At 40.5% G+C, this 27635-nt stretch overlaps 1 protein-coding gene across 2 annotated transcripts in view; it reads right to left on the bottom strand.

Annotated features, from left to right (window-relative positions):
• The window catches only part of C1QTNF7 (C1q and TNF related 7), a 95791-nt gene that overhangs the window by 52701 nt on the left and 15455 nt on the right, over positions 1 to 27635 (bottom strand). The window contains exon 1 of one of the 2 annotated variants that reach the window (XM_036329124.1): positions 12358 to 12472. The exons of the other annotated variant lie outside the window; for it this stretch is intronic. The gene's annotated coding sequence lies outside the window, so the exon portion shown is untranslated. Of the gene's footprint in view, positions 1 to 12357; positions 12473 to 27635 lie in introns of those variants that run through there. 2 annotated transcript variants of the gene reach the window in all.

The raw sequence follows: 27635 nt of genomic DNA, 5'->3' as shown, positions 1-27635 counted from the left end.
CTCACTACCACCCTCTCTGCCTTGAGACCATCAGGAGTCTTATCACACCCTTCATTTCAGTTCATGTCCTTCAAGCTCCAGGACATCACTTATCCCATGGACTCTCATCCCTGTGGTCCCTTTCGTGACCCATCTCCCACCCCTTCCTGACTTCAGAAGTCCTTTCCTGGTGTTTCTTAAAACTCTAGGTCACTCATCAGCAAAGTTCTCTATCTTCATCCTCCTTTCTGAATGTTCTTTCACTCTCTCATTCTGACTGAAGCTGGGCTGTCCCCTGAGGGCCTCTCTGTCCCTGCAGCCCACTCAACAGTGGTCCTCCTCACTTGCTGGGGAATGTCCCTATGACTGCCAGGAAAGGCAGGTTCAGGGAAAACAGCAGTAACAGACATTTTTGTTCTTTGCCTTCCTCTTTTCTTTGCCTTCCAGGTCTAGTTTTGAACACAACAGTCTGGTATTTGAGCTTTTCTGGCTGATGAAATAAAATGCCACAAATAGAAATGTTGTTAGGCCAATTGATTACATTTTATTACTGTTCTGTGATGGGGTTTGTCTGTCTTCAAACTGAGCCATGGAATGTAAAATATAAGCTGTAAGGTGGATTGTTGTCAAACTTTTTATTCATGCCCCTTTTATTCTGCATGAGAATCCTTTATCACATGAGCCTGCTATTGTTGTTGAAACAATAGGCCTGGCAAGCCTACTGAGAGCTAAGCGGGGATGACATAACTTATCTAGCCTTGTCTCCTGACAATCCATTTTCTAAACATCAGTCGGAATCATCTTTCAGAATTAAAGTTAGAACCTGCCAGTCACTCGCTTGCTCAAAACCCTGCAACAACCTTCCACATGCCTTGGGGTAAAGCTCAGATCCTTTGCAAGACTGGAGATGCTCTTATGCCCACTCCCTTCTGCTATCCTCTCTCCACCTCATGCATGCGCCCCAGCCCTCAGGCATCCTTGTGTCCCTGCAGTTACTCAAGCACCACCAATCCTGCCTTCTCTCCTGCTTGTAACGGCTCAATCTGGAATGCTCTTCTTCAAGATGCTGTCATGGCTCATCCTCTCTACCTTCAAAAACCTGCTCGAATGTTGGCCTTCCATGGCCCCAGCCTTTTCTGACACACCTGTTTAAAGCACAACCTGCTCACTTATTCCACTTCCTTCCTCATGGTCTTCCTTACCTCCTAAGACACACATCTTTGTGTTAGCTTCGATTATCTGCCCCGCACTGGACTGCAGGGGCCTGGCAGGAAAGAGTTTGTCTGTTTTGATTACAACTGTGTCTCAAGAGCCTAGAATAGTGCCAGGCACTTTGTGGGTACTTAATCCTGGCTCCCTACGATCATACTTGTCCTGTGGGTGACCAGAATTCCTAACTTCCTAAGAGACCAGTACTTACAAGAGATGTGTGTGTTTATGTGTGTGTGTGTGTGTGTGTGTGTGTGTGTGTGAGAGAGAGAGAGAGAGAGAGAGAGAGAGAGAGAGAGAGAGAGAGAGAGAGTAAGAAACTCTAAACCCTTGTTCTTGCATGAGAACTCTCCTCTTGGGAGCCCCAAAGCACTGGCTGAGCCTGGGCCTGGTCAATCGGTATTCGTGGTTAAGGGGAAGGAGAGGCCTGAGTTCCCCCCAGAGGCCACTACCTGCTGTAGTTTGCCTGTCAGCTGCTCTCAAGTCTGAGCATAAAGCCTCCCCACACCGACCCTTATGATTTCAAACAAACAAAGGAAGACAGTCTAAATCTGAAACATTTGGAAGCTAAGATCCTGATTTAGCCCAGGAAAGCTGATGGTTATTAAAATCTTCAAAGGAAGTCACAAACAATCCATGTTTTAGATTATCTCCCAAACATTTGTCATATCTGGAACCATTCTTACAACCCTGAAATCAAAAGCTCCAAGAGTCCCGTGTTCTTTCTGCAAACACCTCTCTGCTGGCAAGGTTCCAGGACATTCTCCAGGCTTGTGGTCACAGAAGGGGCAATGGGTAGTCAGAGGGCTTCTCTGACAGTCTGCACCTGGACCAAGTTATTTTCAAAACTGAGATGAGTTTAGAGAGGTCATTAGGGGTCAGGGTTAAAATGAAAATTTTCTGGAAGGCTCATATATTTCATTTACGCAAAATATATGGTGAGTGTCATTGTGGCTAATTTTATATGAGATCTCTTGGAGATAAACATTTGCTACACATTTCAATATGTCGGGTGGGGGGAAGTGAATATAATTTTCCTTAGTGTTTACTCTATGACAAGAATGGGCTGGGTGCTTGAGGCACACGTCTCATCAGCTCACTGTCCTTATCTTATGCAATGATCCCAGTTCCAACCTCCTAGAGAAAAACAGAGAGCATCATTATGCTCCTCTCAATTTCTCCACATCCCTAATTTATCCCCATCCCTACCCATCCTCACTTGCCTTCTGTCTATCTCAATGAACACAGGTGTGAGTCAGAATCCAGGCTCATTCAAGACCACCCACTCCCACTGCTGGATGCTTTGACCAACTTCTTTTCCCTTCTAGATTGCCTGAGAGATCAATGGCTAGTTGCTCTCAACCTGTACAAATGTTCAAGTCTTTTCCATTCTGAAATAACCTTGAGTTGGCTCCCCTGACCCACCTTTAACTACTATGCAACCCTGTCCTTTCCAAGAAAGTGGACCTGGTAGGTTAAAGCATCTTGCAGAACCAATACTTGGGGGAAAGAAGTCAGCTTTCCCCAAGGATGCTTCAGAAGCCACTATATGAAAGCATAGGTGTGTCTGGCCATGCTGTGCTTGGAAATAGATGGTCATAATCATGTCCAAATTATACTCATTTAAAAAAATGTTATTGAACTTATTGGGGGTAACATTGGTTAATAAAATTATATAGGTTTCAGGTGTACAATTATATAATACATCATTTATTGGTATATTGTATTATGTGTTCACCAATCTAAGTCAAGTCTCCTTCCATCAACATTTATCCCACCGTTACCCTCTTCTACTTCCCCACCACACCCCTCTGGTAATCACCATACTGCTATCTATAAGTTTTTTCCCTTTGCTTAATGCCTTCACCCTTTTCACTCTGACAGCTGTTAGTTTGTTCTGTCTCTATGAGCCTGTTTTGTTTGCTAGCATATTTTGTTCATTAGAATATATATATATGAAATAATGGTACTTGTCTTTATCAAACTAACTTACTTCACTTAGCATATTATTCTCCAGGTCCAATTATGTTGTCACAAGGGATCATATTTCCTTAGTTTTTATGGCTGAGTAGTATTCCATTGTGTAAATGTACCACAGCTTTTTTTATTCACTCAACCACTGATGGGTACTTGGGCTGCTTCCAAATCTTGGCTATTGTAAATAACACCGCAATGAACGTAGGAGTACATATATTCTTTTGAATTAGTAATTTCGGGTTTCTTCGGATGTATTCCCAGAAGTGGAATTACTGGGTCATAATGCAGTTCCATTTTAATTTATTGAGGTAACTCCATACTGCTTTCCACAGTGGATGTACCAACCTGCATTCCCACCAACAGTGCACAAGGGTTCCCTTTTCTTCGAATCCTCACCAACACTTGTTTTTTGTTGATCTATTGATGATAGACATTCTGCCAGATGTAAGGTGATATCTCATTGTGGCTTTAATTTACATTTCTATGATGATTAGTGATGTTGAGCATCTTTTTATATGTCTATTGGCCATCTCTTTGTCTTCTTTGGAGAAGTGTCTATTCAGGTCCTTTGTCCATGTTTTTTTAATGGGATTGTTTTGTGTTTGTGTGTGTGTGTGTTGAGTTTTCTTTATAAGTTTTGAATATCAACCCCTTATCAGATGTATCATTAGCGAATATTTTGTACTTCCATTCAGAGGGTTACCTTTTCAATTTATTGATGGTTTTCTTTGCTGTGCAAAAACTTTTTAGTTTGATGTAGTCCAATTTGTTTATTTTTCTTTTGTTTCCCTTGCCTAAGACAATATATCAGAAAACATTTGCTACTAGAAATGTCTGAGATTTTACTGCCTATGTTTCTTCTAGAATTTTAATGATTTCAAGTATTACATCTTACTCTTTAATTCATTTTGAATTTAGTCTTGTGTGCATGTAAGAAGGCGGTCTAGTTTTTTTTTGCACCCATCTGTCCAATTTTCCTAATACCACTTATTGGATAGACTATCTTTACCCCATCGCATGTTTTACCTTCTTTGTCAAATATTAATTGACCATAAAAGGGACTAAATTTTAGATAGATTGGCTAAATTTTATTGGTCTCTATAGTGTTCCATCTAAAGCCAGCTAGAAGTTGGAGATTGACCATTAAAGGTGAGAAGTGTGGGGAATGAGTATGCACAAGTATCTGAATCAAAAAGTGGATAGATAAGGAACAGTCAGTAGAGGGTATAAATAGTTTCTAGTCTCTGGCGAGGGATTGGTTTTAAGGCTTTATGAAGAAATTTGTTTATGTCAGCTGCTAAAAGAAACTCTTCCAGGAAAACTTTTCAGGAAGACATTTCCAGTCAAGACTTGAGTCTCTGGGTAGAACACAATGATTTTGGGTCCAGGGTGACTCAATATGGGAGGTGACTTTCTCTCTCTCTCTGCCTGAAATTTAGCAATACTCCTACTGCTTAAAGATGATCAACTTTGGAGGAGCCAGGAGATTACATTGTTCATGTGAATGTTACCATTCCCAAGATGGACACCATTAAGGTCCATGATTTGCATAGAGGACTGGGATTTGAATCATGATTTACATAGTGAGTGTTGCGTAAAAATTCATGAACATATGTGGGCACAGCATAGAAACACATGGGGGATCTCAGTGACAGGAGAGAGCATAACATTGGTTTGTTGATGTTTGGATGTCCTTATCAGTATGCCCTGGCTAGTGAGGCCAGAGGGCAGAAATGTAATCTCTAGGAGGGCAGGAATTTTTGTGTATTTGGATCACTTCTGATCCAATAAAAAATGTATATTTAATGATCTTGAGATAAATCTGGCTGCATTTCTGTCAGGAAAAGGTAGTCAGCCTGCAGAGAGCTGAATATTTAGTCTGAAAAGCTAGAATTGGGTAGCATCCAGGAAGAATTGGCTAAATTTAGATGAAGGGCATGGAAGAGAAAGTGAAGGAAGAGCTATGGATTCTTGTCAAGAAGGTTTAGCTGTAAAGATAAGGGGAGAGTTCAGATGGAAATCTGAGAAGGTTTTGGGATTCATTGTGTGGGATAACATGGTACAAACTGTACTATAATCAATGGGAAATACCATAATAGGCTTCAGTATATTATGGATTATTTTGAATGGCATATTTAGTACATATCTCAATGATCTTCATATCAATTAGGTGAAATAGGAGGGGCAGGTATATGCATTCGTTTTTCCCAGGTGAGAACAGAGAATAGTTTGCTGAAGGTCACAAAATTCATATATAAAGAAGAACTCATGGCTTTTCATTGGATTCCATCATTTTTTCCCACCTTACCATTGTGAAGAAATGAGATTTTGGCTGATGAATAGATTTGAACTCTGCAAATCTGCAAACTCTTTTTGTTTTGTTTCCTCTTTTAAATTTTGAGGTGGTGAATATGAGGTGATAAACTTTAAACATCCGTCTTGGACTGAAAAGGTCAGAGGGACATGGGAAGATAATGAAAATGGAAAGAAACCCAATTTAAAACCTGGCTTCACCAGTTAAGATGAGGATCATGTATTGAAACAGCTGAAATCTCTGTGTCGGCTTCATTTCACATCTCAACAACACAGAACAAATTGCACAAATTCTAGGAATTATATCCCTTGGTAACAAACACTGAAGTCACTTTGTAAAATGTCACCAAATGGCTTCATCGATCCTGTTTTGTAACAAGTCACAAGCAGATGGCACTTTGAAGCACACAACGCAGTTTAGAAAACAAAATCACTTAGACATTTTTGTCTGGCTTGCTCAGATAATGTGCTGAAGCCCCACAGGAAAGGTTCTTGGCATGCATGGATAGAGAAACTACACACCATTCGGAGGCTTTTGCTCTAATTTCTTTTTTCAATCAAAGAGCGGATTCTTCAACTGTTGGCTCTAGCTGAGCTGAATTTCATGAAGATTTATGCACTTGCTGACTAGAAGGTGCAAAGCAAAAAGAAGAGAACTACTATTTCTTGAATACCTATAATGTGTCAAACTCTTTCTATAGAATTTAATTCTAAAGCAATTCTATGAGTAGCTTTATTACTCCTATTTTAAATATAAAGAAATTGAGGTCCAGAGACATCCCACACCTAATTAGGTATAGAGTTGGAATTCAGACTTTGATCTGACATTCAAGCCCATTTATTTCCATTGCCCTGTGGTACTTCAGGCAGAATGCTATTCCTACCTACTCCTTAATACTTGATTTAAAAGTATTTTTTTTCTGTTCACAGTTAAGTATTAAAATAGATGCAGCCAGCAAATGTCTGCAAAATAGTCATGCATGTGTCAGATTCCAAATGTATTGCTTTCAGATTGGAATCTCTGGCATATTTTGACAAGTACTGTGGGTTTATTTACTCAAAACCTACCCCAATACACTTCTCCCTTGCTCTTTTCTATATTAAAGACTGAAAAGCTGAATATACTAACTTCTAGATTCCTTTGCAGCTAAGTGTGGCCATGTGACAGTTTGGCCAATGAGATGCACCTGGGAAGTCCCAGAACAGGGCTTCCTCCCCCACCTCTAAAAAAAAAAAAGACAAAATTTGACAAGGAGAAGGATTTTGCCTGCCTGCCTGGAATATGAACTCGACCCCTGGAGGTGCAGCAGCTGTCTTGTCATAATAAGGACAAAGCCACAGCTAATGCTGGTGAAGCAGGAACATAGAAAAGCCTAGTTTCCTGGTGACATCTTTGGATCACCTATCTCTGGGCTTCTTGTTCTGTGGGAGAGATAGACCCCTTACATATGAAAGAAACTAGGCTTTCTGATAAAAATGTAATCCTGATACACATAATAGCCAGAAATTTAAAAACATCTATTTTATGCTGTTTTCTTCCCAATACGTCGTTCTGAAACATTGGAAGTACAGTCATCAAATTAGATAATAGTCATTGGAATGGTGTTCATTTGGTTGGGCACAAACTAGAACAGAGTTGGATCCCCTTCCTGGTTGTGGGCAAAATGGCCAGCAGAGCTTGTGATCTGAGAGACTATGGTTCTTCCAGAAAGTCCAGACATCACTTCAGCCAGAGTGATGGGCACAGAGTTGGGGAGGGAGAGTAGGATGGCTAAACTTGACATGTCACCACCACTTTGCCTGGATGTAGACTTGGCCTTTGGTTGGGAGAACTAGAAAGGAACTTGCGGAATTGTTTTGTCTATCTTTTTACCTTGGGGAGGACCAGCCTAAAGTCATATTAGACACATATAATAACCAATCTGGTTTTAATTCACCTCCAGAGAAGACATTTCTCAGCCTCTTCTCTCAGGAGGCCATTTCAACACTTAAAAACTTGCAGTAGATTCTTTGTTTTTAACTTAAGCAGAATGTCTATTGCATGCGAAAAAGAAAAAAAAAGCCTGTTATCTTTCTGAGGCAGAGTGGTAGAATGGAACATTTCTGGGTGGTGGAGGAGGGCAGTCCTGGGTTCAAATTGTAGTTCTGGCATTTCTAGCCTCAGAGCTCCCATTACTTAACTGCACCAAGTCTCAGTTGCTCATCTGTCAAATAAGCAGAGTTATAGGCATACTACACTTAGGTGTGGTGAGGAGCTAATGTCTTAAAAATGCTGAGAATATTATTTGCCATAAAAGTAAGGGCAGAATTATACTACCCTTACTCCTACTCTCCCCACTGGACAGCACTCACCACCATTCTCTGGGTGAAGTTTTTTTCAGAGTCCCAAGGATAATCATTGGATTGCCCCAAAACTCTCTCTCCTACGGGTTAATTAACTCCAATGTTCTAAGCTCATTCTCTTTGCTTAGATTTTTCAGTTCCTTGGATCTCAACTTTGGACTTTGTTTTAAAAATGATTTTAAAAATATGTTTGCAACTTGGAGAGATCACATTTTTAAAAATTAAGCAAAAAAAATCAGCATTTGAAAATTGAAAACATTAACCTGTACATTTTCTGTTGCAGTGCACACAGAATTCTCCTTCTGGGTTGTGGATCCACCACTGAGGTTTACACTATGGTGATAAAGGGAACATGGAGGAAGAAGGCCATTATCTGGATCGTTACAGCCAAGAATATTCTGACCACAAATATGTGGCAGATTGAAAGACAAAGACTCTTCCAGTACAAGTTATCTGCATTATGACCTTAACTTTGGATGTTGTCTCAGACCCAAGTGAAGTCTGCTGCACCATTTTAAGAAAGGAAATATTTCAGACCGGGGTTTGTTTTTTTAAGCCATGCACATGAATCTTGGCTAATAGAGTGTTGGATCGGCCGAATTTGGCAGCTTTGCCTGCTGGCTCCACTAACATATGGACAATTTCAGACTTGAAGCCACACATGAAGTCATTGTGAGGCTGCACAGATCATCCTAAACATCTGCTGTGTGGTGGTTCTTGTCTTCTCCAACGGTGTCATCTCTAGGAGTTGTGATGATTTGAGCTCTCAAAGAAGAACTATTAATTCATCTTCCTTTACTCAGAACCTCCTAATTTATCTTTGATAATGAAGAGCATTCTGAAAACAATCCAGAAAGTAGAATAAAAGAATAAAATAACTGCAGTATACTTTAGATCAGAGATGTTTTTTTCTTTCTTTCTTTTTTTTTATACACATAGCATACGATGCTAAGCCAAGGGAAGAAAATGACAGTTTCAGGGATAAATGGAGCCCCATAGATTCACTCCAGCTCTGTAGTTTTGAGGTGATGAAACTGAGGCCTAAAAAGTTTCAATGGCTAGTCTAGTGTACACATGGTTAGTTAGTTGCTTAACTATGGCTTTTATGGTTTTCTTATTACTGGAGTCTGTGCTAAATACCACTTTCTCAATGAGGTTGTCCCTGAGCACCTTAGCTGAAGAAGTATTCCCTTACCTGCACCTGCCAGTCACTCTATCTCATTACCATAGTCTATTTTCTTCTGGGCACTTAGCAGTCTCCAAAGTTATATTCTGATTTACGATTCAGTTGTCTCCCCCGTTAGAGGTCTGATGGCAGAAACGTTGGCTCGTTTCACTGCTCTATGCCTGGCACATAGTAGGTGCTCAGTAAATATTTGTGGATTGAATGCTGAGTTGTTTATGTCTGTAACATGTGCTTGAGAGGTAGGCACCTTATTGGAGTCTTGCAGTTAGAAAGTGGTGAAGCCAGAACCCCAAAGCCAGGGATATTTCACTTCAAATCCTGACATTTGTCACCATAAGAAATTATTTCCATTGTTTGATAGTTCCTATTCTATTACGCCCTCCATGACCTCTTTCCAAGGCATCTACAGTTCCCAGTATGTGTTTTGGCATCCTCCTGTTGGCTGGTAATCTACCTCTGATGCAGCAGTCTTCAGAGAAATCAATCTGATTATATTTTATGCAGCACAGGAAAGACTGCATTGCTGGTTTCTCTCTGTAAAGTTTATTGGGTACATTGCTCATATTATAGATATCATTCATGTTACTCTAATATGGTGAATTCCACACAGTTGTACTGATTTATAATAAAAAGCCTACAAAGGGAAGAAATCTACCCATCTACTGATCATTGAAGCCTAATGCAATCAAAGGGGTTGGTGTCAAAAAGTTCAGAAGGTCAGAGGGCTTAGAAAGTGACATGTGCCAAAAGATGAAGAAAGCACTGGGTTATAAACAAGACACTAAAAAAAAAAAATGAAACAGTCTTGATTCCAACCACAGGGTAATCCAAAAATTAGAATTGGGGAAAATGCCCAAGCTCTTGTCTTTAACAAAATTGTCACCTTTTCCAGGTGAAGGTCATATGGGATACATCAATCCATTTTTTCCTCGATTGCAGAACAGGCTGAGGAAAGTGATGGTCAAACTTTGATGCACATCTGAATCCTGATTCTGGAGAATTATTAACAAATGGGCCTTGGTACCTGCTTTAATGAGGCTGGATTCCAAGCACTGGGGGCTTAAGATGGTGGGCGTTATCAGCCTTCACTAGCTCACTTTGCCCTGCAGGGGCCAGTGTGGGCTGACCCTTTCAAAAGCATAGGGTCAGGAAAAGAGCACGGGAAATGGGTTTTGAAAACCTGTGCTTAGCTCTCTGCACTAATTCCTAGGTGTGTGACTTCCGTTGAGTTACTTCATGTCTTTGAGCTTCAGTTTTCTTGCCTGAAACCTGCATGGTTACTGGCCATTGTGAGGATTGGATAAAGGAATGCATGTGAAAGAACTAAATGCAAGGGAAGGGAAGGAGGTGGTGGTTTAAAATGTGGACTTTTTCTGTTATAATAAAATGATAAATTAGATCTTTTTTTTAAAAAAATATTGGGTCCAAGGATAGCTTTTTAAAAAATATGTTTTTTATTTATTTCAGAGGGAGGAAGGGGGAGGGAGAGAGAGATAGAAACATCAATGATGAGAGAGAATCATTGATTGGCTTCCTCCTGCATATCCCCCACTGGGAATAGAGCCCACAACCCAAGCATGTGCCCTGACCAGGAATTGAACCATTACATCCTGGTTCAGGGGTCAATGCTCAACCACTGAGCCACACCAGTGGGGCCATAAAGCTAGGTCTTTTACTTCCAAATCTCACCCTGCCAGCCAGCCATCACCTGTGTGGCAGCGGGGAAGTTACTTAGTTATCCCTAGCCTCAGTTTCTCATACGTGAGAGAGACAAAACCAATCCTTTACCTGCATTAATTCTCAAGCTTCACACAAATCCTGCTGTCATTGCCTTTATTTCATAGTAAGGAAACCAAGACACACAAGGGTTAAGTCATTAACTCTAAACCACACAAAGACCCATTTAGGACATGTCCTCAGGTGCTCTGGGTGCAGAGCCACCACTTCTAACCAGTGAGCTGCCAGCTCTGAAGACCCTATGAGACATAGGGAGCAGAGGGCTGAGCCGATGGCCAGTGCTCAGTAACGTTTCCTAACATTTTAATAAGTTCCTTTCACATTCCAAATGTGCATCCCTCCAATTTATGATCCATTGCACCACACAGCCAGTACCCAGACTTACATAGTTATTGCCCATGAGAAGAAAAGCTCACTTGGGCTGTGTAAACTACAGATGCATTTATGCTGGGAGGGGAGTATTGTTGGTCTTTATTGCTTTCAGAGCATTGGACATAAAATATATATTTGTTAAATAAAGGTTAGAGATCACCTTACATATGGACTGACCATTACCCACATAATCAGCAACAAGACCAGCAAGACCAGTCTTATCCTCACAAGATGTCAGAGTGGGAACCGAAGTTATTCAAAGAGAAGAAAAGAAGTCAAATCTCAACTAGAGTTAAGGGCAACATTCTCATTTTGGGATCTTTCTAGGGTGTCAGGAGAAGACAGCACAGCCTGCAGCCCAAGGAGGCAAGGCCTTCTTACTAAAATCAGGCCATACTGGGAGAGGCATAGTGTGATGATGGGTGGAGTTTCCTGTAGTTTTAAGGGCTCACTTAGAATGAAGAACCCTGGAAAAGGACACTGGAGTTCCCAGGCAAGATTTAGGGTTTCACAGAACAAAGGCTCATTAAAAAAACCCATTTCCTTTAAATTAGCTATATCTCCACAATCACTTCCCAGTGATTTGAAATACCCGTGAAAGAAACATACACTAGCACAATGCATTATTTATGAAATTATGCAATTCATTAATATAATTACAATTAATACAAACCCATTGTTTTACTAAGTCTAGATGTTTACAATCCTACATTGCAAGGAATGCATTTCCACCCCCATAGCCATATGGAGTGATGAGCACACTTGTTTTAAAAAATAAACAGTAAATAAATCAGCACACTTAACTAAAAATAAATTGAGCCTGAGATTTATACTACAACAGGGAAATCTCCAAGGAACAATATTAGCCTTAATGTGTTCTTTTCCTCTATTAATAGCCTACACAGTCTATCAACTTGAAACACCTTAAACTTTAATTACGTAGGCGCGGACTTGATGACAATTCTGTTTCTTCTTGGTGAGGCTATAGAGCCATTTCTGTTTGCTCCCACAAGTGTCCCTGTCAGCCTTATTCTCTTGAATATGGATTTATAGCCATTAAGGAGCATTATCGCCGAGGGCTGTTGTCAGAACTACCTCTTCCCAAGCAAAGCCGAAGCTGACGGCTTTCGCTTTCTCTCTTCTGTTCAGCAGAAGCCTCAGAGGAGATGTTTTAGTGAGTAAGCCCCAGCCAGTACACACCCCCAAACCTCAGAGAAGAACAGAGAAAGAGTAACACCAACCTGAGCCAAAAGACTCATCTCTCGACGAAGAAAAGCCCAAAGAAGCTCACTTCAATCGGGACGGCGGGCTCTTTACTTACATTGCTTGCAAGACCTTCCAACAGCTGGAATCTTTGCACAGCTGTGGAGCTTTCTCTTGAAATCCCCTTCCCTTTGGCAGCAAGGCATGCTCATTACTCTTTGGGGCTTCAGACTGATAAGTAATTTCCTGATTTGTTTCAAAAGCATTCTCCCAAGCTTTGGGCAGTGGCAGGGAGAGAGGCAACAGCACGCAAAGCCCTCAGCATACAATGAAGGGACGCTGTGGCCTACACAGACCTCCTATGTGTTTGATGGAGCCCCAAAGACGTATTTTTGATCTCACGAACAAAAATAAATAGCCTCCTCTGTTGGCTCGCTCCCCAGATCATATTTGAAACACAGCACAAAGAGTCTGGATGATATTTGTTTTAAGTATAAAATTCAAGTTGAATGTTTTCTCATTTTTCTTGTTGTTGGGGGAAATCAAGGCACCTTTGGTCTTCAAGGCACGTTGTGATTGCTTTATTACCAGCCACTGGACAGAATGTTCCTAGAGACCCTGCAGTTCAGCCCCTTCAGTTTATAGTGGAAGGAAATGAAGCCCGGGGCTACCTGTCTGGAGCAGGTTCACACAGGAAATGAGAGGAAGGATGGGAACCAAAGAGCTTCCTGGTGGCCACACCAAGGTTTTGTCCCCTCCATGGAGGTGGATACAGACACAAAGGTTTGAGATCTGACTCTGGATCTTTAGGCTCCCTGGCACTGGTTGAGGTCCTTAATATTTGAGTTCTCACAGCTGCAAAATGGGGATTATAAAAGTTACTTCTGTTTGGTCATACATTGTGATCACTGGGAAAGAGCTCTGCCGAGGATGAAACCGATTGTGTTATGTGAGGAAATTTTTTCAACAGGTCCCAATCTACATGCTTCTCTTCTCCTTTAGACTCTCATATAATGTTGCTGTTGCTGTTGTTGTCATTGTTGCAAGAAGCCATCAGGTGATTTTGGGGGGAGGAAAATATTGGTCAGGGAATGGGATTGGATATGGATAAACTTTGACCTTGGAAAACCAGATCAAGACCAGATGAAAAGGTATGTTTTGACATTTGCCATGGCAATGACAATGGGTCTGACACCAGAAAATCAAGGCTTACCACTGCTTCTGACACCAGCCAAGGAAAGGGATCCCATGTAAACATACCAAACCACAGTGTCCTTACTAGGGACATAATCCCTGTCTGCTGTGCTTAGCTCATTTTGCTGGAGTGAGATTCCAATAAGGTCTTCATTGAGATAGTGCTTATCAGCAACGGCAGGCTTAGCCATTGTAAAGTAGTACTTTCCAGCATCCAGCACAGAATTTCACACAGAAAACACTGTTGATGTGATGTGCCACGGCCATTTTCCATTTCATCTGTGATGCTGGCTAACTTCCCTGAGTGCCAGAGCTCCTGGGTTCTTGGCCTTTCCCCCCTCCTTTTAAGGAGTACATTTCACCTTTCTTCCCTGTCATCCCATCTCTTGGCACTTCTTTCCCATTACTGGTTTCCTTTCGTAGAGTTTAAATGTCCTTCTATTTCTCATGCAACAGTAAGAATGAAAAAAAGAGAGAAAACATTTGCTCAGCCACATAGAGAAGCATCTGCAGAGTTTACCCTGGAAATAGCCACAACCAAGCACCGAGTGAATCAAAGTCAGCCTCATTTTTGAGAATGCTCGAGCTCCAAATCCAGCTCATATTTAAATATTCCATTCACTTCCTTTGCCCTTTTAAAAATTCATTCATTAAATGTCATTGCAGTTAAGATTTGAACTTTATTATCTATAAGAGCAGTTTTCTAATTCAGCGTTGTCATAGTTGGCTTGGGTTGCTATAACAAAATATAGACTTATGGGTTAAACAACAGCCCCATTAGCTGCACTGCCTGTACCAGTTTAGACTATCTAATTAAGAAAAGTAAATTTGTAGGAAAATATTAGGTAAATACATGGCACAGGTGATAATCTGTAATGACAAGAAATGTGAGATGTATTTACCTAATATTTTCCTACAAATTTAATCCCCCCCCCCCAATATAATACAAATGGTAATATTTGGAAAACCCAAATGTAGGAGAAGTACCAAGTAATGACCCTGACTTGTAGATGGAAACCTTGCCATGTGGGAGCATTTGATTTGTCTCCTAAGTGGAGTTAATTCTTTAGCACTTTTAATAAGGGCAATAAAATTTACATCTTTGTCAAAAGTATAATTCAAGAGTCTTTGTTTCCCCAATGATAGCACTCCCTTGAAGACTAAAAATTGTTTTTCTTTCAACTCTTATTTTAAGATTTTGATTGAAAACATTAAAACGCAGGCCTGACTTCAAAGCATAGTTTGTAACTAAAAAGAATTTTCTGGTTTACATTGTTGAATTAATAATGATACTGATTCAAAAGAGGAAAGAGTTTCCAAATCTCAAGAATTTTCATTGTTAGTAGATGCAACTTCTATGTAAACAGTTAAACCAAAATGACCCTCAAAACAACTAAATCTCTAGCCCTTCCAAGCTCCTCATTTAACTATCATCAGCTTTTTTGCCCCTCCCTCCATTTTTTCATTTTTTATGTCCAGAATCATGACTGTGCTGTCTTAGAAACCATAATTATTGCACATACATTTCTTGTCTTAATTAACAACAAAGTGTCCACTTACTTGGTGGATTATCCAGGATAAATGTATTTACTGAAGCTGGATTATTTTAGTCAAACAAGACAGCTTGTTTGGAAGATCCTTGGACGATCACAAATGAGATCTAAGTTAGATGCTATTTGAAATGTAAATATGTTGCCAAAAAAGAAAGTAGAAAAGAAAGAAGAAAATAGAGAGAAGGAAGGAAGGGAGGGAAGAAAGAAGGAAGGAATGGAGGAAGGAAAGAAGGAAGAAAGAAAATGGGAAAAGGAGAAAGACACCATGAAAGAAAAACAAAGAAAGCAGGAGAAAGGCAAAGCAAAGGGACAGATCCGGTAACTGCAAATAAAACAGACATGGTCGGTGCATTTTCCATGCAGCTCTATGGTTTTGGATGTACCATACCACTTCATTCTTTATCGATGTAGTGACTCATAAACTGACTTAACAAGACTTCAACTGCAGCTAAGATTTACACTTAGAAGTGCCTTCTTTGGACAGGGTGACCAGCTTTCCTGGTTTGCTGGGGACTGAGGGCATTCCCCAGATGTGGAAACTTTCAGTTTTAGAACGAGGACAGTTCAGACAAACCAAGATAGTTTGCTTATGACAAGGAGTTTTCCAGGGCAAGAGACTTATAGTGTTAATACCTGGAAAGTCCCGGGCAAATTGAGAAAAGTTGGTCATGTTATCTTTGGATGAAACAGTAAATCTGACCTGTTATGTTTGAGTGTTGTGTACTAGTAAGAAACCAGCTAATTTTAGCACATCTTCTGTGAGCCAGAATCTGTGCTAAGTGTTGTACACAATGTAGTAGACATTATTATTTTCTGCCTACCTGGTACCCTGATATCCTTGGGTAACTCTTTCCCTGTCTTAGGTGATTCTAATTAGTCTTTCATGTATAGTGCCCTTTATTTGTGCCAACTTTCTTTAGGTGAGCCAAGCATAGTAGCCATCTGATGCACCTGGAAGCAGTGGGTATTTGAGGGGTGAGCATGTAGCTCAAGAAAGACAGGCTTTGGGAAAGAAATGTCTGCTTTGCTTCTAGTGAAGACTGCCATTGGTCATCTTGGTCATTATGTATGACACACTCAACAGACACAGGAAAAAGTGGGGCAGGAGGGAGGGAGGGAGAGAGAGAAAGAGAGAGAGAAAAAGATCACTTGAGTCCCTGGATCCTGCCAAGAGGAAGATAATACCATTCATAGATTGACCAGTTACCTGAGCTACTGCATTTTTTTTTCTTAAGCTATCTTGAGTTTTGAGTCTGTCATGTGTAACAAAGGAGTTGTGACCAGTAGACATATATGGACTTAGTTTTCTATTCTGAATTCAGTCTTATGAAACAGAGATAGGTTGAACGATATAAAATCACCAATATTCAACTTCTTTTGACTTTATATGTGGTAATTTCACTTGGTTCTATTTAAATAGTATTTCCATTTTACAGATGAGGAGAGAACTCACTGGTGATAAGCAGTATGTGTACTAATGTACATTTACTAGACAGCAGTCCTAGGAATCAAATCCACGTCTGTCTGAGTCTAAGGAACACAAATACATAGATTTCTAGTTGCTTATGTTGCTTGAGAAAAAGAAATCTCTTGAGAGCTATCTTTTGCTATCTGGCAAATGCTTTGAAATGACACTAGTTTGTGATTCACACACTATGTATGGACTTAGATGTGGTGCCAAACACCTGATTGTTGATCCCCAAATTCCCATTTCACAAAAGGAAATCAGATACTTGAGTGTGTCAAGCAAGAAGGGAATCTGCCCTCTAATCTGCTGAGTATTTACATTTCGGTAGGGATAAAGCTCTGGGTGGGCGATGTTGGGTTTCCAAATTTACCCAGCTTTGGTTTTTACTGACAATCAAAAGATGTGATTTTCACCTCACAAGGGAAAGATTTATTATTCATTCTACTCTTGGTACAGAAAGATTGTTCAATTGTTTCCCATAACTCAAACCTAATTCATTTATAACGCAGCTGTGTTGGCAAGATGAGCATTCAGGCTATTGTCTATTATCGCCATCCCATGTGCTTGCCCACTGATGAAACAAAATAATGCTTGGCCAGAAAACATTTCTTCTTTTCCATGATGGTTTCTATACATGCTCTAAACCCCTCAGAATATGATTTGGGAAGATTTGTGTGTTATTTTACTAGTATTTATTATATGTGAAGTTACTGAAATTTAAGGTTGTTAATTTTAGTGCATTCTAGAGAAACAAGGTGTCCTACTGCGTGGATGCTCTTCTATCGTCTTTGCCTTAGGCATTATCTGATGAGCATCTTTTTTCCTTGAATTTCCCTCCCCCATGACATGGTGACAGGCTGTGGCTATCAGCTATTGCAGCTCTAATACTGCACTATAATAATAAACAACTCTCAAATTTCAGTGGCTAGTAACACCAAACATTTATCTCCCCACACCCCCCGTGATAGGTTATGAAATGTGCCCAAGCTCACAATGCTGGTGAACGATGAAGCTGAGTATTATTCATTTAAAAGATACCACTGAGCTCCTACTGAGTGCCAAGCATTATAGAAAGGTTGATAAACCACCAAACCAAAGACTATTTAGGTCTTAGCTGATGAACATAAAAGGGAAAACAATCTCATTATAGCTCTGGAGAGTCTATCGGAAAGAAAGAACATATCAAGCAGGAAATACTTGGCAGGATCTCATAAAGTCAACAATGACATGGTTGCCATGGGTTGGAAAGACATGGACCATAATTAGATCATAACAAGATTAATTAAACAATGTAGATATAAAGGCATTCTCAGTGGAAGTTGATGTTGTATCTCTAATTTTATTTAAGAGAGGGAACAGGAGAGGAGAAACATTTGAAATCATTTTTTTTTTTTGGGGGGGGGGGTGTCTTCTCAGTGCCAGGCAGTGGCCCATGAGAAGAATCTATGTGTGGATCTTCTTCAAAAAGTACACTTCATTTCATACTTTACAACTCTCTGGATATCATTTTCTTTATGTCTAATGCAAGGATAGTATTATTTCTTTCTTAGCTTTGACTCAGTTCACACCTAACACATTGCAGACCCTCAGTGAATGGTAATTCTCTTGGCAGATTCAGTTAGTTGCTTTCAAATGTTCATTTTGCCCTTCTTTCTTACTAACGGAGGCCTTGTTCCTTTGGGGAGCTAATGTAACTGGTGAGTACCCCCCTTTCTCTACTCCCTGTGGCCAGGAAAGACCATGTAACCTCCCCAGTCTGGACAATATTTAAGTAGAGATCAAATGAAGAGGTTGCTGGTAATACATCCTACAAGGGAAAGATAGCTGGTGCCACCTCTTCAGGTTTTGTTCTTAGATTTTGCCATTTACCAAGAATGCAGTCATGACATTAATGTGGTGTAGACATATTGTAATCTTCATAAAGGAGAGCAGGAAGGTAGAAGGAACCTGGGTCTCTGATGACAATGATAAGCCATTGAACCCACCCATGACTGCATATCTTCAAACCAACTTCTTTTCAGATGAAAACATATCAAGACACCTTGGTTTGACCAGCTCACTAAAGCTGGGTTTCTGTTGCATGAATCAAACATATTCCTTAACTGACACAGCTCTACCCCACATCTCTACCCCAGTCTCAATATGGAAGATTTTCAGATTTGTATATAATACTTCACTGTTGCAAAAGATTTGGCTTCTTTCTGAACAAATTTTCTAAAATAGCTCATTTTTCTTACTAGATGAGGCATTATTTGGCTATATTATAACAAAGTTCTGCTTGAAAGTAAACCCCAATTAAACATGCCTTTTGCTTTTTCTTCTTTTGTTTTAAATAAACCAACACACAATCATTACAGCCTACAGCAATAGCTTCAACCTGGCAGTATGGCTCTGCTGGGCTATATCTTACCAACCATGGCAACATCAGAGGAAACAGAAAAATCAAAGCTTAAAATGAAAAAAGAAATCCAATGGAAGTGATGTAAGCAAAGAATTAGTGAAGCTTATTTTAAGGTCTTCACGCTTTAATTCTATACCTTTAGCAGTGATGTTGGGTAGGAAAAAAGTGCAGAATTTCAAGGCAGAGAATCCAGGTTCAAATCCCCACTGAGTCATTTACCAGATGCATAATTCTGGTTAAGTTTTAAAAATATGTCAGGTTTTAGTTTTTTACAGCAAAATCATGATGATAATAACAGAAACAACATAATAATACCTACTTACAGAGTTGATACGAAGAGTAAGTAAGGTGACATATGTATAAGGGATCTGTAAATATTACACATGCTTTCATTGCTATGGAGAAGTGAAAAGGTAAATCAAGTGTGAAGTAGAGCCACGTTTGTCTAGTGGACCATCTGATCCAGATGCATGGTATACAGGTGTGAAACAGAATATCGAAGGTTAGCAATGAAGGCCTTTCATGGAGTTAGCTTATTATTCACTCTCAGAAAGATGAAATTCTTCTTAATGCAAGGTTAAAGAGACTTAGCTTTGTATATCTGGAGGGAAAAGGGGAATGAAATTTCTAGACATGGAGACCTCTTACATCAGCTCTTTATAGACACACTTCTCAGGAAATAATTAGTGCAAACATTTTGCTGGGTGGCTGGCATTGTACTAAATTCTTCAAATAATTAACTCATTCATCCCCTCACAACAACCCTAAGTAAGTACTATGATTATCCTCATTTTATAGATGAGAAAACTGAGGAATACAGAGGTTAAGTGACTTGCCCACAGACATCTCATAGGACTGGAATCGAGGCAGTCTGGCCCCAAGGCCCTGCATTCGTGATGATGTGATTTCACCCTTTGAGGGGGAGAAATAAATAAAGAAGAACATATGTGAGACAGCTGGGCTATGAATCCTGAGGACTCAGCTCCTTGACAAACACGGAAGAGCTCATGTGTTTTCTTCAGGGAAGAAAGGCTGCAGACCTGCCCAAGAGATCCTTTTGGTGTTTTAGTGAATGAAAATGTAACCCTCTATTCACAAATAGCAATGTCTCTCCTTACTTTAATGGGGGATTTAGGGATTTGGGAGACATCTGGAATCTATTTATGGAATTTGGGGTTTAAAATTCAATATTAAAGTTTTATAATGAAAGAGACAAAGAAGTCAGAGTAGATCATATTAGCAAAACCTGACTATTCAGGGCATGAGTTTGCAAACCGGGCTTTAATGTCTGGCTAAAATATTGCTCCAAACACCCTGGATCATGCCTCTCAAAAGGGAAAGACACCTCACTGGAGTTATCTCGATGCTCTGTGTGTAAGACAATAGAAAGGACTACATTTCAGGGCTTTCTTTTCCCCAGATAATGCTTTAAACAGCATAAGCGGTTAACTTGCCTGTACTGAGATTAAATATGATACAAAGATCTTATGGTGACAGTCCCAGTTTGTCATTGTGATCCTGGGGGGACACCATGGGATTCAGGGACAGATAACCTGGACTGGCTTTGCCATTTTGTGAGTTGTATAATTTCAGACAAGCTCCCCAATCCAGTTTCTGAACCGAGAGGCCGTCTCTAGCAGAAGGGGGAAAGCCGTGAAACAACTCTGGGGAATTTTTAATGGTTCCTTATGGCCAAAGTGGAAAGTGCTTGTGAGGACTGGTAGGGATGAAAGCCAAGAGGGTAATATCATAAAAGGTCTTGTGCTCCAAACCAGGGTGTTTGGACTCTTTCCTGAAAGCAATAGGGAACTACCAAAGGGTTGTTTTCCTTTTAATTTTTTAGGCACCAAACAGAATTACTTTTCCCTATTACTAATTTAATGGGTTATTGTAGAAAAAAAATGATGAAGAAGAAGGGAAACACTTGAAAGTGAATCATACTTCAAGAGATTGTTAACTTCTTGAGAATGTAGTTCTTTCTTGTAGTTGGATTTTTTTTGTAGTCAGACATTTTAATAAAAACTCTAGTCAGATTGTTCCCACTCTTTTATAATTTTCTTTTGTGTTCTGATTATAGAAATACAGATGTAAGTCAGTATAGAGGTGTGCTTTTTGTCATTTTTTTAATTTTTATTTTTTTGCCATTTTCTTTTTTTTTTATTGCTTAAGGTATTACAAAGGGTATTACATATGTGTCCTTTTTCCCCCCGCCCTTGACAATACCCTGGACTCCCCTACCCCCCAGTGTCTTATGTCCATTGGTTATGCTTATATGCATGCATACAAGTCCTTCGGTTGATCTCTTACCCCCTTTTTGTCATTTTAATGGCCACATGGTACTTAGTGGCTGTATGGATGTGCCATCATTTCTTTAATAGTGTTTGATCCTTTGGTGTTTCAATTGCTTCCACATGCTGGAATTATAATGAACCCATTGGAGGAACATTCTCCTCACCACATCTTTGCATGAATATTTCCTTAAAATACATTTTGAGACATGGAAGGATATACTTTCTTTAAGGAATTTCATGTATATTGCCAAATTACTCCCCAGTAAAATTGTCTAAATTAACTGTCCTACTTATTTTATTCTAGAGCCTAAGCAGGAGATGGCAGTTAATTTCTGATAGATTACAACATTGTTCCAAGAAAGTGACAAAGATGGTGAGATTATGAGGAATGGGGATGTCAAATGTGGACAATTGCCATCTTAGAGGAGGGGATGGTAGCATCTTCAAATATTCAAGAAACCATCATGTGGAAGAAGGGCTGACCTTGTTCTGCGTAATCCCCAATGAGTATAAGTTCTAGAAACAAGTCTGCCTTCATATCAATTTAACGCTAAAATATACAGTGACTAATCTTGGAAAGATGTCTCTATTTGGGATCTGTGTCCTTTAGAGGTGGAAAAAACAATAACTCTACAATAAAACATTTTATTTTCTTTGAAACCATGGTGTCGTCTGGGCTAGTTAATACTTGTGGTTTTTAGATATAAACCAAGCTGATGAGAATTGACAGGAGCCCTTACAGGCCGAGTTCAAGTGCACATTTTGGGTCTGATACATAAGTGCATGGATGACTTTTAGATGCAGTCAGTACTTGTCATTTGCAGATTCTGCATTTGCAAATTCACCCATTTTCTGATCTGTATTTGAAACCCCCAAATCAATATCCATGGTACTTTCTCAGTCATTTGAGGGTAAGCACAGAATTGCAAAAAATGTGGGTGGCCGCCGTGCACAGTTCTAGTTGAGGTCAAACACGGCAATGCTTTGCCTTCTTTCAGCTCTCAGGGTACAAACAAGTATCCTTTTTACAGTCTGTGTAGTGCCATGTGTTTTGCACTCTTTGGATTTGGTTGGTGATTTTGCTTTTTAAAGTGGCCCCCAACCATAGAAGTGGTATCTAGAGGTCCTACATGTGAGAAGGCTGTGAGACTGTGTGCTGTTCCTTATGGAGAAAACTAGGTGTATTAGGTAAGCTTCATTCAGATATGAGTTCTAGTGCTGCTGGACATGAGTTTAATGTTACTGAGTCAACAATGTGCATGAAATAAAGTGTCTTTAAACAGAAATACATGTAAAACAAAGTTATATAATGAACAATTGTTGAAAGTGCTGTCACCAGAGGCTTGCAGGACCCTGATCCTGTACTTTTCTTAGGAACAATGGATCAGTGTTCCTTCACTCTTTGGAATGACTAAATAGAACAGAATTGACTGTATGTACTTTGAAATGACGGATGGATTACTTTTGCCCATGGAACCCAACTCTCAAATGCCTGGTCACCTGCCTTGATCCCAAAGCACTGGCTATTCAAAGGATGACTGACCCTAAAAGTGGGGACCACCTGAAGGCCTATGCAGCAGGCCAGACCATTGCTTTTACCAGCCAGATCCTTGATGAACGAGGCCAAACCCAAGAATGTCAGGGTTCCATTGGCTGTAGAGATGAGTCGTGTCTAACCACATTGCCCTATCTTGTGATGGGTCATTTAAACGTCATATATCCTCTAATAGTCAAGACCCGCCTTTTTTTATATTTTATCCTTCTAAACATGGAGCACAGTTTTGAGTGGCATGAAAACCATTCTGGATGGTAAGGAGCAGGCAAAAAAAAGGAACCTTAGTTGAGCCTGAACAGTAACTATCATAGCCCTGCTGGTGTGGCTCAGTGGTTGAGTGTAGACCCATGAACCAGGAGGTCACAGGTTTGATTCCAGGTCAGTGCACATGTCCAGATTTCAGGCTCAGTCCTCAGAAGGGGGTGTACAGGAGGTGGCCAATCAATGTTTCTCTCTGTCTTAGGGCTTCCTCCAGTCCGTTGCAACCTCTGCATTGCCTGCTTGGCTCTGGAGACATTGATTTGATCTTATTCTGCACTGTGTAAGCTCCTTTTTTTGAGTATGATCCTGTCATCTACATAAGTTCACCTGATCCTCATGGTTTTATTACTATTCTGTTACTGAATGAATTTACTCAACACCATACGGCTAAGTGAACTGAGATTCAATGCAGTTCTCCAGCCCCTTTTCCACACAGCCTCCTGGAAATTTTACAGCCTGTAAACTTTTACCTCCACAAAGCAAGGCCTGGTTAGGACATTTCTCAGGCACTGATTTTTGAGGAAAGCAAGAATCCAGGGGTGCGGGGAGGCCAGACATGAGTTGGGTCAGGGGCAGGAGACAATATTTCTATAGGAAATCTTTCCTTAAGTACAAACAGAGTCTAATTGAGCCCTTCATATTCTATCATTTCTGCTTAAGAGCTACCATTTAAATTTGCATCCACAGCATGGAAACAATTTCTTAAGAGGCAAGCACATTCATTTCCCTAGTGCTTTCCCCTCATCTCCTAGTTCCTAAGGTCTATATGCCTGTAGCAGGGGAGGGGGACTTCCTTATCTGTGGGCTCAGTCTCTGCTGAAAGATTTCCTGGAATTCACTCAAAGGCCACTGGATTTACATATTAAAAATGAACCCATTATGCATAGCACAAGCAACCCAAAGATGCCTGCTTCATCCAAACAGGATCCAGCAGAGCCCAAGTAACACACGGAACCGCGACGAGAGTGGCCTTCGTGATGTACTGGAATTCCAGGGAGGAAAGTCCCCTAGTGCCCTCACTTCCAGTCCCTCCCCCACACTTTGGCCAGCTTCATCCTTCTGAAATTCTGTTTCCAATGGCTCTCTCACTTAGAGCCTTTGATGGCTTTCCCTTTCCTTGAAAAGAAAGTAAAAATCACCTCCCCTGTTTTCTGAGTTCTTCGCAGTTTGAACTCTTATCCAACCCTCACCTAACTTTTTATTGCTTTCATTCCAGAACATTCTTCTCTGAGCAAGTGGGGATGCTGAGCCTTCACTGAGGACTCCATATGTGAATCTTTTCCTTTTGTTCTCCCCACTGGATATGGGTCCTTGCATTCCTTAGAGATTTCTGTCCAAGTTTCTCTCTTTTGAAGTCTGAGACTTCTGGGCCGCAATCTCCCTGGATGAAGGGATTTCAATGAGGATTAAGTGCACATACCCAGCTTTCTACGAACAGCTGTGGAGGAAGAGGGGGTGATGATACTTCTTCACCAGATCCTCAGATATTGGGATGGACCTTGACTGAAGCTTTAGACTCACATGAAACATCAGCTTCCAATTTCCTAGGGTGGGAATGGATACAGGGCCCATAGAGTCCTTATATAATCTACTTCTTCTCTTATTATGTTCCAAGATTCGTTTATTCATTGACTCAAATGCATTTTGGACAAAGAGTAGTTTCAGCCTCATTCTCCAACAGGTATCTCACCCTGCCCCTTGCCCTGCTGTCCTGTTCATTCATCGTCCTCAGCCCCTCTTCCTTTCTTGGTGAATGGAGATTATACCTACCTCAAGGGGCGATTGGAGGACTGAATGAGATCATGAGTGTCCACTCCCTAGATAGGACATTTGGCACATAGCAGACACAGAGGGTGCTCAGCAAATGCCTCACCTGTCCTATCTTCTGAGGATGTTTGTAATCAATTAGAGCCACCATGCATGCATCTGTCACTGCAAACTCCCTGGACCATTTCAGTCAGAGACACAAAATGTCTTTGAGGTGTTCCTGTCTTATCAGCACATCACATGGATTCTTTCAAACTGTTTGTGTGACTATCTTTTGAAAAAAAAATCTAAAACTAAGAGCTGAAAGAAAAATACTCAGCTGATTCTCCTTTTTATGGGCATGTTGGCAATTTGTCTGTCCAAACTAAACAGTCTCTGTTATGGTCTTACCCAAGTTTATTCTCAAAAAATCAAAACCTTGTCCTAGAGTGAACTTACTGGCCAGTTTCTTTTAAGATAAATTTTTAAAATATTTTTTTAAGCAGCAACAGAAAATGTCACTGGCTCTTTCATGCAGACATTGCATCAGCAATTTCTAAGCCTTTTGATTGTGAGGGAAAGCAGTGTTTTGCTCACTCCCTTATCTGGGTGCAAAGAATAACTAGTAATAATATCTACAGATAGAAGCCCAAATGGAAATCATCTCTTTGACACTGATTTTAATGTTTTTTATTAGATTTTATTCTCCTCTAAGCTAATATTCTAGAAATCAAAGCAGCCCTCTGGACCTGGATGTACTAGGAGGAAAATATGCTTGCAAATGGATACTAATCAGTTTTCAGGGGCAATCAAGGGATGTGGAAAACCAGTTTCAGGAAGATAAGAAGGCCAAATGAACTGGAGCTGGCCATATGACAGGACAGGCAGAGGTCAGCAAGGACCGCGTGTCCAGGGAAGGAGGAAGGAGTGGGCAGATGGTGGAGTGGGACAGAGTGGAGAGTGGCTGGTCTTGTCCAAACTCCACTGCACCTGAGTGTGCAGCTCAGGACACAGTGTTTTCAAATTAGTGCCAGTGTGGGCAATCCCAATTCTGGCTTCTCCTCCACCACCTTCCTGGGCATCGGTGGCAATGATGACAAAGACCTCATGCCCACCCTTTTCAAAATATTTTTATTGATTCCAGAGAGGAAGGGAGAAGGAGAGAGAGCTAGAAATATCAATGATGAGAGAGAATCATTGATCGGCTGCTTCCTGCATGTCCCCCACTGAGGATAGAGCCTGCAACCCAGGCATATGCCCCAACCAGGGACTGAACCATGCCCTCCTAGTTCTTTTGCCAAAGGTCAACCACTGAGCCATGCCAGCCAGGCCCATTCCTTTAAAAAATGCTTTGCACCTTGCTGAAGCCTTTGCAACCCAAAGTAGGAGCTGTAACCTTTGGTACATTTTTACTTTTTCATTCATTTCATTTCAGGCCCTGGTGCTGGGACATGACTTTTCAGGGCACAGTTTTTGTCATTCAGCAGGATTTGATGGAAGCATGCAGATCTCTAAGGATTCAATTTGTGCTTTATCTGGAGGCACCTTGGCAAGGTGAAAAGACTGTGGGTTTGGGGTCATACAGGTCCAGATCTGAATCCTAGTTTTGCCGCTACTGACACTGAGCAAACCACCAAACCTCTGTAAATCTCTTCTCATCTGAAAAGTTTTCTCGCCCATTTTATAGGATTTTGTGAGGATTAAGAGAGGTAATCAAATGACATATTTGACACAGAGCAGAAAATTTAACAAATGGCAGTTAAAATGAGAAGTGAGATGTAAAACAGAGGGGGTATTTGGTCAAGATACTGTCATGGATCGGACATCATCAAGATACATTTCTCACTATTTTCCAACATTTAAATTGCAAGTATACAGGATATGGTGGGCTCACCTTTGGTTCAAATATGTTTAGGTCTCCCACATTCTATAAATATATTATTGTGCTTTTGCTAACCCCTCAAGCTGCCTTCCTCACTCTCCCCTTCCAGGCTCTACATTTGTTGAAGGATTCAGCCATGCCTGCTGTGGATTCATCCTAGCAATCCATCCATCCTTTCACAGCCTAATTTCTGTTTCACAAGTCTCCTGAAAATCCTCCTAGAGCAGCAAAAACACTGGTGTGCCGCAAGAATTTTTAAAACATGCAATACCTGGCTCTATAGTCAGGGGCACTGACCTGTTTTCCCTTAGATTGTCAAATAAAAAATGACAACAGCCAACACAATAGTAGCTATCCAGTGTGAATGAATAAAAACGTATGCCTCTTTCTTTTTGTCAGATGGGCAAAAAAATAGGATATATTTTTTGATGTGCTGCAGAACTTTAGTAATTAGTTGATGTTCCACAAGATAAAAAAGGTTGAAAATTGCTGCTCTGGAGTCTAGAAAGCCATCAACATGCTCCAGACTGCCATAAGGCATATGGCCTTGTCAAGTCTGTGGCTTTTCACCCCATTAGCCACCACTTCCTCTAAAACAGCAATTCTCAACCACTGCATGTTAGAATGATGTGGGGTTTTTATAAAATTATTTATGCTTGGACCCCACCACCAGAAAGTCTGATGTAATGGTCCAGGGTGCAACCTGGGCTTTGAGATTTTTCAAAGCCCCCTCATTGCTGATTTAAGAGCAGCTAAGATTGACAACTTCTACTAAGACTCTCTCTCTCCTTGGTTTATATAATATTGCAAAGTCTTGTTTCTCCCACGTGCCAAACACATCTGACTCTCTTTTGGAGTTGTAGTCAAATCCTGCTTAGAATGTAGTTTTATGTAGTAAAGGATGCAAGCGTTGCAATTAAAGTAAGTTATAGTTGGAGTTGTTGCTATGGTATTGTTAAAGGAAT

The sequence above is a fragment of the Myotis myotis genome, unplaced genomic scaffold (assembly GCF_014108235.1).
Source record: "Myotis myotis isolate mMyoMyo1 unplaced genomic scaffold, mMyoMyo1.p scaffold_m19_p_1, whole genome shotgun sequence".
In the NCBI taxonomy this organism is placed as follows: domain Eukaryota; kingdom Metazoa; phylum Chordata; class Mammalia; order Chiroptera; family Vespertilionidae; genus Myotis; species Myotis myotis.
The sequence above is the reverse complement of the archived record's forward strand: the minus strand, read 5'-3'. Positions and strand labels throughout refer to the sequence as shown.